This window comes from Lactuca sativa, chromosome 3 (genome assembly GCF_002870075.4).
Source record: "Lactuca sativa cultivar Salinas chromosome 3, Lsat_Salinas_v11, whole genome shotgun sequence".
Lineage (NCBI taxonomy): Eukaryota > Viridiplantae > Streptophyta > Magnoliopsida > Asterales > Asteraceae > Lactuca > Lactuca sativa.
The window spans coordinates 78253810-78261914 of record NC_056625.2 but is presented as its reverse complement, the minus strand read 5'-3'; positions in this window follow the sequence as shown (position 1 = coordinate 78261914).

The following is an 8105-nucleotide window of genomic DNA, read 5'->3' as shown; positions in this document are numbered from 1 at the left end:
TTTCATGTATAATACCAACAGATTGGAAATAACTAGGATCATAATACTCTCCACCACGATCAGTGCAAAGTCTTTTGATTAAATCATTTTTTTGCAATTCAACTTTAGTTTTATAAATTTTGAATTTATTAAGGGCTTCATCCTCGAAATGTAACAAGTATACATAGAAAATATGAGAATACTAATCTATAAAAGTAACTTTGTCACAACTAGCATTTTTGGCTAGGAAATTATGTCTTCGTGTAATCAACTCTTATGTAACTTGTAATCTAAGTTGATGTTATGTACAAATGTTCATTCCAAAAACAATCATTTGAATCAAAACTCACTCGTGAAGTTCAAAAAACCTAATTCAATACATCTCATATACTCAACTATGGATTGGAAACCCTAATTTCCCAGTTCAAACCCTTATTGGGCTAGAAATCATTTATTGGGCCTAATGGGCCAATAAACTCACAACTTAGTTATGTTGGGCAAAGAATCCTTATATGGTCCCTAATTGGACCCACATTCATTAGACTATCATATTTTGGGCCATAAGACTTTTTATGGGCCTTATTCGACCTAAAATGTCTCACCTTGTTTTCATGGGCCTTATTGGACCATAAACAACTTCCTTGAACCTCAATGGGCCGAAAACCTATTCTTTTTGTCATGTTCGGTCGTGAACAATTATATGGGCCCATATGGATCAAAACTCCCTAATGGGCCAAAGCAAGAACAAGCCCAAAATATCCTTTCTTTCTTTCCCCCTCATTCTCGGCCCTATACAAAAAAAGGAAAAGATGGGATAATATCATGGAGACACCTCATGTTTACATGGTGAATATCCATGTAATACACAACATACAAGAAGAAAATCTCATACTTCCATGCAATATCTTTTCACACTTCTCTCTTATCTATTCTCTCTTCTTCTTAATCATGACCAAGGAGCAAAACACCCACCACCTTCATTTTTACTCTCAAACTCACCCAAAGATTCTCTTTAGAGCTCTCAAGAAAAATCTATTTTCCCTCTCCAAATTTCGTGTGTGCTTGGGTGTGTATCCAAGAATACTTCATCAAAGACCATCACCTTGGTAAGCTACTTCTCATCAAGATGTTTAACTTCATGTTCATGTTAAACTTACTTCTCATAACATCCTAAAATCATGATTCATGCTCCTTGAAACCTCATAAGTTCGAGATGTACTCAAGGGAGCTTTTTTGAGCTGAAATCTCCTCATTTCTCTTCATCAAAACCGATCTCAACCCCCAAAGTGAGTTCATACCCCCTATTTTCGGTTTTTTACTTTGTATTTTTTTTTGGGGGGGGGGGGGGAATACAAGTTTCTTTGTGTAGATCTATGTGCTTAAGCATGTTTGTGTGTGTTTTCCATTTTATATGTTGTGATTATGTGCTAAAACTTCATAAATCTCCAAAACTACACCAAAACTTGGTGATGTTTGTAAACTAACACACATTATACAACTTATTATGAAGTGAAAGGAGTAAACATGTTGTGGAACACTAGAAAATTAAACAAAACTGTTTAAGGGGCCATTTTTGACAAAGGAACAAACAGGTGAAGCCTTTAGGGCATTCACGTTTTTTCAAGGACTAAAAGAGTCATGTTTATATAAAAATGGGTCTTAAATACATTTAGGGATTTAAAAGGGCCAAAAGTGTTAATTTTCACAAAATGGGCTTAAAGATGGCCTTCAAGGTTCCATGGGATAAATTTGTAAACTTTTGACTTTTGTGGGTTAAATTCTCATTTTAAACAAATTTGGACCAAAATTGTAAATTATCGGTTTAATGGGTTGAAAATGTAAATTTATTTAAACTAGGGCCAAAAGGTTAAATTTATTTACAATTGGGCCGAAAATGTCAATTTTACATAAATATTGGACCGGAATGTTATTCTTAACAAGAGTAGGCAAAAATGTTATTTTACTTGAAAAAAAGCCCTTAAATGTAAACTTTTGGGTCTTAGGGAATCTAAAGTGTCATTTTTACCAAAATGTGCCTAAATTGTAAATTTTCGGTCTTAAGGACCAAAAATGTTTTTTTTACAAAAGTGGGCCTTTTATGTCAGTTTGGTAAACAACTTAGCTTAGCAACCAACATCACAACAAACGGATCGATTACGTCATTTACACTTCTTATTGGGCCTGGAATAAAATTTACATGTTTAGTGGGCCTTAGTTGTCCTTTTACATGTTTATTGGGCTTGGAGTATACCTTACATGTTTATTGGGCCTTAGTTGTCCATTTACATGCTTATTGGGCCTGGAATATAATTAACATGTTTAGTGGGCCTTAGTTGTCCTCATATATGTTTTTTTGGCCTGGAATATACCTTCCATGTTTATTGGGCCTTAGTTGTCCATTTACATGCTTATTGTGCCCGAAATATAATTTACATGTTTAGTGGGCCTTCGTTGTCCTCTTTAATGTTTATTGGGCCTGGAATTTACCTTACGTGTTTATTGGGCCTTCATGGTTCATCTACATGCGTGTTGACTTCACACATTCAGATACATACTCGTTGGGCCTTGAAAACTAAATACATACATGGAAACAATATTGTCACTCCCCGAAACCAAAGGCGGAAACATTCCGGGGCGGAGGACATCATGTATATCGCAACCAATGTACATAGTAAGCATAGTAAACTCAAAACATTACATTACGTAGAGTTATTACATTTGTTTGAAAGTAAAGTGTTACAAGTATTATACATATATATCATATGAACAAAAGTTAAGAAGAGTCTGATAAGCGCTTCGTCTTCTCCAAAAGATCGCAGGTACCTGTCTAATGTGGACCTGAGAATACAAGCAGTTTGAAAATCAGCATAAAGCTGGTGAGTTCATAAGCGATTTAGTTTTTGTAAAAGAACAGATTTCCTTTGATTTTCTGAAAAATTCGTTATCCAAGAAAATCCCATATTTTCTTATAAGAACCGTTTAGTTATCATTTGTTACACAATTTGATTACGAGCCGTTATGTTATTCCAGGAAAATCCCTTATTTTCCTAATAGTTTAGTTATCCATTCGATACATAATGTATTAATGTTTACCATACTTGTAGTATTAGTTAGGTATTCTGATATCGTAGTTATCCTACTCACGAATGTCAAATATCTATCATACTTAGCCGTATTTTCGAAATTCTGTTGATATCCAAAGATGTATTTTTTTCGTATTCATTTCATTTGTATTCGTATTATTCATATACGTTTTATTCGTATTCGTTTTCGTTCTATTCCTAATTGTACTTATGTATTCGCTATGTTCCTAACTGTACTTTCGTATTCGTTTTATTCGTATTCGTATCATTCGTATTCGTATTTTATTAGTATTAATCCTAATTAATGATTAGTATGAATTCTTCGTAAATTATGAATATAACATAGATTATAACACTTTATCAAGAAATCTATGATTAGTCTGAAAGCTAACTCTGCAATTCGAACTAATGGTTAATACGGTTTTCGATATTAAAAACATACAGAATATAAACATTTGAACTGAAATAATAAGTTTGAGTACAAGATTTCCTTGTACTTTTGCTTGTATTCCCCCTTGAAAACATTTGAGAAACACGGAAAAAGAGTATGGGTATGAACTCACCGGTCGAGAAGCGTGTCGGTTTGGGTGCTAAATGTTAGTTCGAGGCTTGAACGCGTGCGAGGTTCCTATGTAATATGAAAAGATACACATTTGTATCTAATTAGTCTTTGTACTACTAATTAGTTGAGGATATACACTTCTAGTTGCGAAAACACTTCATTTCAAGTGTTTGGAGTGACCCGGGTGACATCTATGGACGTATATGGCTTGGATATGGAGTTTACTCTTCAAGAGTAAGCTCATAAGAGAGTTTACGGTCCTAATGACCCACTCCCCATGAGTTTACGGCCGTAAACTCATGGTGGGGTGTTCTAGGGTGCTAAATGGCCTTGTAACATTTGAGGGTTAATGTTAGGCTTGGTTTTAAGGCATTGGAATGGGTTTTGAACATCCTAAGGAACATTTGAGGAGTTTACGGCAGTAAACTAGGAGTTTACGGCTGTAAAATCTTATGAGCCATGTCTTAATGTGTTTTGGTGGTCCTAGGTCATTCACAAGTGATTCTAAGTCATTATACAAGCCTTGGGATGAATTTAGGGCATCATTTGACTAAGATATAGGAGTTTACGACCCATGAACCTGTCCTTGGGGGGTTTACGGCCGTAAGCTCTGGGGGTGGTTTTCATCAAGTTTAAGGCCTCTAACTCATTTGTGGTTGCTTCTAGACTTTATTCCAAGGCTTATGAGGTGTTTAAGTGGCATCTTAACACTTTAAAATGAGTTTACTCCCCATGAAATGGTGTTTACGGTCCAAGCATGTGCTTGGGCCGTAAAATCATGTTTACACCCTAAATGATGAGTTCAAGGTGTTCTAAGTCCAGTTTGGTAAGCCCCTAAGTCATATCTAAGCTCCAAATGTGGTTTGGAAGGGTTTTAAGGCTTAAAAACCCCATTTTCATGTGTTCACGGCCTAAGGCTTTTCCAGGGCCATAAACACATGTTTATGGTCCTATTCCACATATTAATCACGAATTTGAAGGCTAAAGATGTTAAACTAGGAGCTAGGATAGTTACCTTGATGATTTGAAGCTTGATTTGGATAATTTTTGGACCTAGAACTTGGATTGAAGAGAGAGAGTAGAGAGAGAGTGAAAAGGCTTCAAATGAAGCTCTCTCAACTTTATATATGCTTAAAGTTTGGGACACGGTGGAACTTTACCCGATACTGATGTTAAGAAAGGCTTTTGGACGCACTCGATTTAATTATTTATAACCCGACGGAATAAAACTAAAATTTTTCCAAATAATAATTTGGGGCGTTTTCATGAGTTTCTAACTTGTTTGAATACCAATTAAGTCATAATAGAAGTCTAAAAAAATAATGACTTAATTTAAAACTTAAACGAAAATAATTCGAAAAAGACAAATTTTATGGACGGAAACGGGTTATGGCGATAGATCAAACTTCGGGTTGTCACAAATATAAACTGTGCAATTCAATATTCTCGTAAATTAAGTTAAGGATTTTGTGAGACATTTCGTTATACACCTATCGAGTGTACAACCGTACCCTGTAGTTATAACCAGAGTCTCCTGGAGGGAGAGCGGGAGTTTGTGTATAAATCTATACGAGGTTGACACCCCACACCTGTGTTGTTCGCTACAGTTAGACTAGGCCAGTCTAGGGTGACAAACATTACCTTAAACAAGTTGGCATCTAAACAACGTCATGACAGGTGAATTAGCCATTATCAAGTAAGGTTATAACGACTCACAAAGAAATTAACTCCACTGTAAAATTTATGGAATACATCAACGATTCAACAATTACAATTCTATACAAACACGAACTTAAGGTTTTTGGATTTTCAAACAACACTTTTACAAGTAGAAAATATCGGATTTTCTGGGAAAAACTTATTCTATACATCACCTTTTACATACGCAGAAAACATGGGAATTTCTGGAATACTTCCCTTATACATTTTCAAAACACACATGCTTTAATACATGATTGATACAAAGCGTTCAAACCATTTATTACTTTTATAGAAAATATAGTATTTTCTGGAGTTTACAAAGCGATACAAACTTTTCATACAAATACACTTATGAACTCACCAACATTATATATGTTAACCGTTTTCAAAATAACTTGTATTCTCAGGAAATTGTTAAGCAGTTGGGCATCAAGGTCATGTGGAAATTTGTTGCATTTTGTTGCTATTATAAACATTGAAATTTTGGGATGTAACTCATGTAAACAATTACAATGATGTAAACTCTGTATTGTTGTATTATTTCTCGTGTGATGATGATGCATGCTTTGTTTAAATTATATTCACTATGATGATATTACAAGATGAAGTCACGCAAGCCCCCGTACGTTTCCGTCGTTTTTCTCCGGTTCGGGGGTGTGACAGATTGGTATCAAGAGCATTGTTTATAGTGAACTGGCATATCTAATCATACACGATATGCAGCTATAAATACAATGAGACTAAACTACTCTGAACAAAATAATTAAAATACATACCTATGTGTGCATTTATACATTAACAATAAAAGTCTTTGGAGAAATTGAACATCGTGGTATGTAACGCCCGTAGATCAGGGCTAGTCAATTTAGAAACAATAAGCGTCAAAAATGACTTTTTGATGGAAGATTATCTAGAAGGATTAATCTTAACCAAGTTGTAGTATATGTCACAAGGTTTCCGTGCATATAAAGAACGCCAAAATCCGAGTTATAACGAAGAAGTTATGGCCCGTCGAAGTTTCGCGACAGAACCGGCACGACGCAATGCAACGTAAAAAGTGAATTTATGTTAGAGCGGTATTTAGCCGAAGCAATCTAAATGAGAATCGAAGATCTCATTGTTGGTATCGAAGCGATAAAAAGTTAGGCGAGAACGGACGTCAAACGAAGAAGTTATGAATTTATAACGAAAGTTTATGTCGCGGCCTATTAAAAATAATTAATAAAAATAAAGTCAAAATTAGCCGACGGAGTCTAAACGAAAGTTGTAGAGCGTAGTCTCACCTTCGCGTGGATATAAAGAACGTCGAAAACGGAGTTCGTATGAAGAAGATATGAATTTCCGAAGATTATTAAATAATTTGTATTTATTTTTAATCTTTAATTCGGAAGCATTATCCGAAGGAGTCACCGGTCTGATCCGAGGTACGCGCCGCGTACTCGAGTACGCCCCGCGTACTCCGAAAGTGTCGACATCGCAGCAAGTGGCTTCGGATGACGAACGCAGTGACGTTTTTCGGACCAGTACGCCCCGCGTACTGGCGTACGCCCCGCGTACGTGCGAGGCTCAGCCTCTATAAAAGGAATCCGAAGGCAGCCGATAGTTTTGCCAATTTCTCCTCTTCTTTCTCCCATTTTGCATCGGTTTGCGTGCCAAAAATACCCCGAAGCCCCGGTATTGTTCTCAAGCCCCGAAGCAAGTCCCGAGATCCCGAAGATCCCGAGAAGTGCGGTTCCCGAGCCGAAGCTCTGCCCGCGAGAAGTTCGATTTTTGAAGAGATCTTCCAGATCTGCTGAGGATTACTACTTCTGCAAGTCGTAGTGCTGTCCGATCATCTTCTGATCAAGTGAGTGTATACTACCTTTCATAAACACAATAATAATACGAGTTTGGTTTGAGTGTATTAAGAGTATTGTTGTTTATAAGTGTGAATGTGTAGTTATTTTCTTCTAACGCATAATTATTAAGTATTTTCGTTGAAATACGTGCTACGTGGATAATATAAAGTTGTTTATATGGATGGATGTATAGTCCCTTTCATAAACACGGGTATAATACAAGTATTGTTTGAATGTATTAAGTGTACGTTTGGCAGAGTGTATGGTTACTTTCTTCTAACACATAAATATGAAGTATTTGGTATAAAATACGTGCTATGTGTTTATATATTGTTGTTTATTTGAGATGAGTATGGCATGAATGTTTTATATAGTTTTAAAATGAGATAAACTGTATGTGTATTCTAGATCTACAAATATGTTGGGTAGAACATGGGTAGATGAGATAGTTGGTATGTGATGAAATGATGAGGTATGAAAGATGATTAAGAATGATATTGGTAGATGCACCAATTAAAGAATGTCATAAGACTAGCAGATGTGCTGTAGAATAATATCGGTAGATGCACCAAGTAGTGAATGTCGTAATCCTAGCAGATGCGCTTATAGGATAATGTCGGCAGATGCGCCAAATAGAGATTGTCATAATAAAAGCAGATGCGCTTATAGAGTGATCCTAGCAGATGCGCTTATAGGATATTGTTGGCAGATGCGCCAAATAAAGATTGTCATAATAATAGCGGATGCGTTTATAGGGTAATCTTGGCAGATGCGCTTATAAGATAATGTCGGCGGATGCGCCTAAAAGAGAATGTCATAAACCTGGCAATCGCGCCTCATAGTGTATGACGTAATCCTGGCAGAGGCGCTTAAAGGATAATGTTGGCAGATGCGCCTTATGTAGCAATGGAAGTTTGTGTAAATCCCTTAGGTCAATCCTTA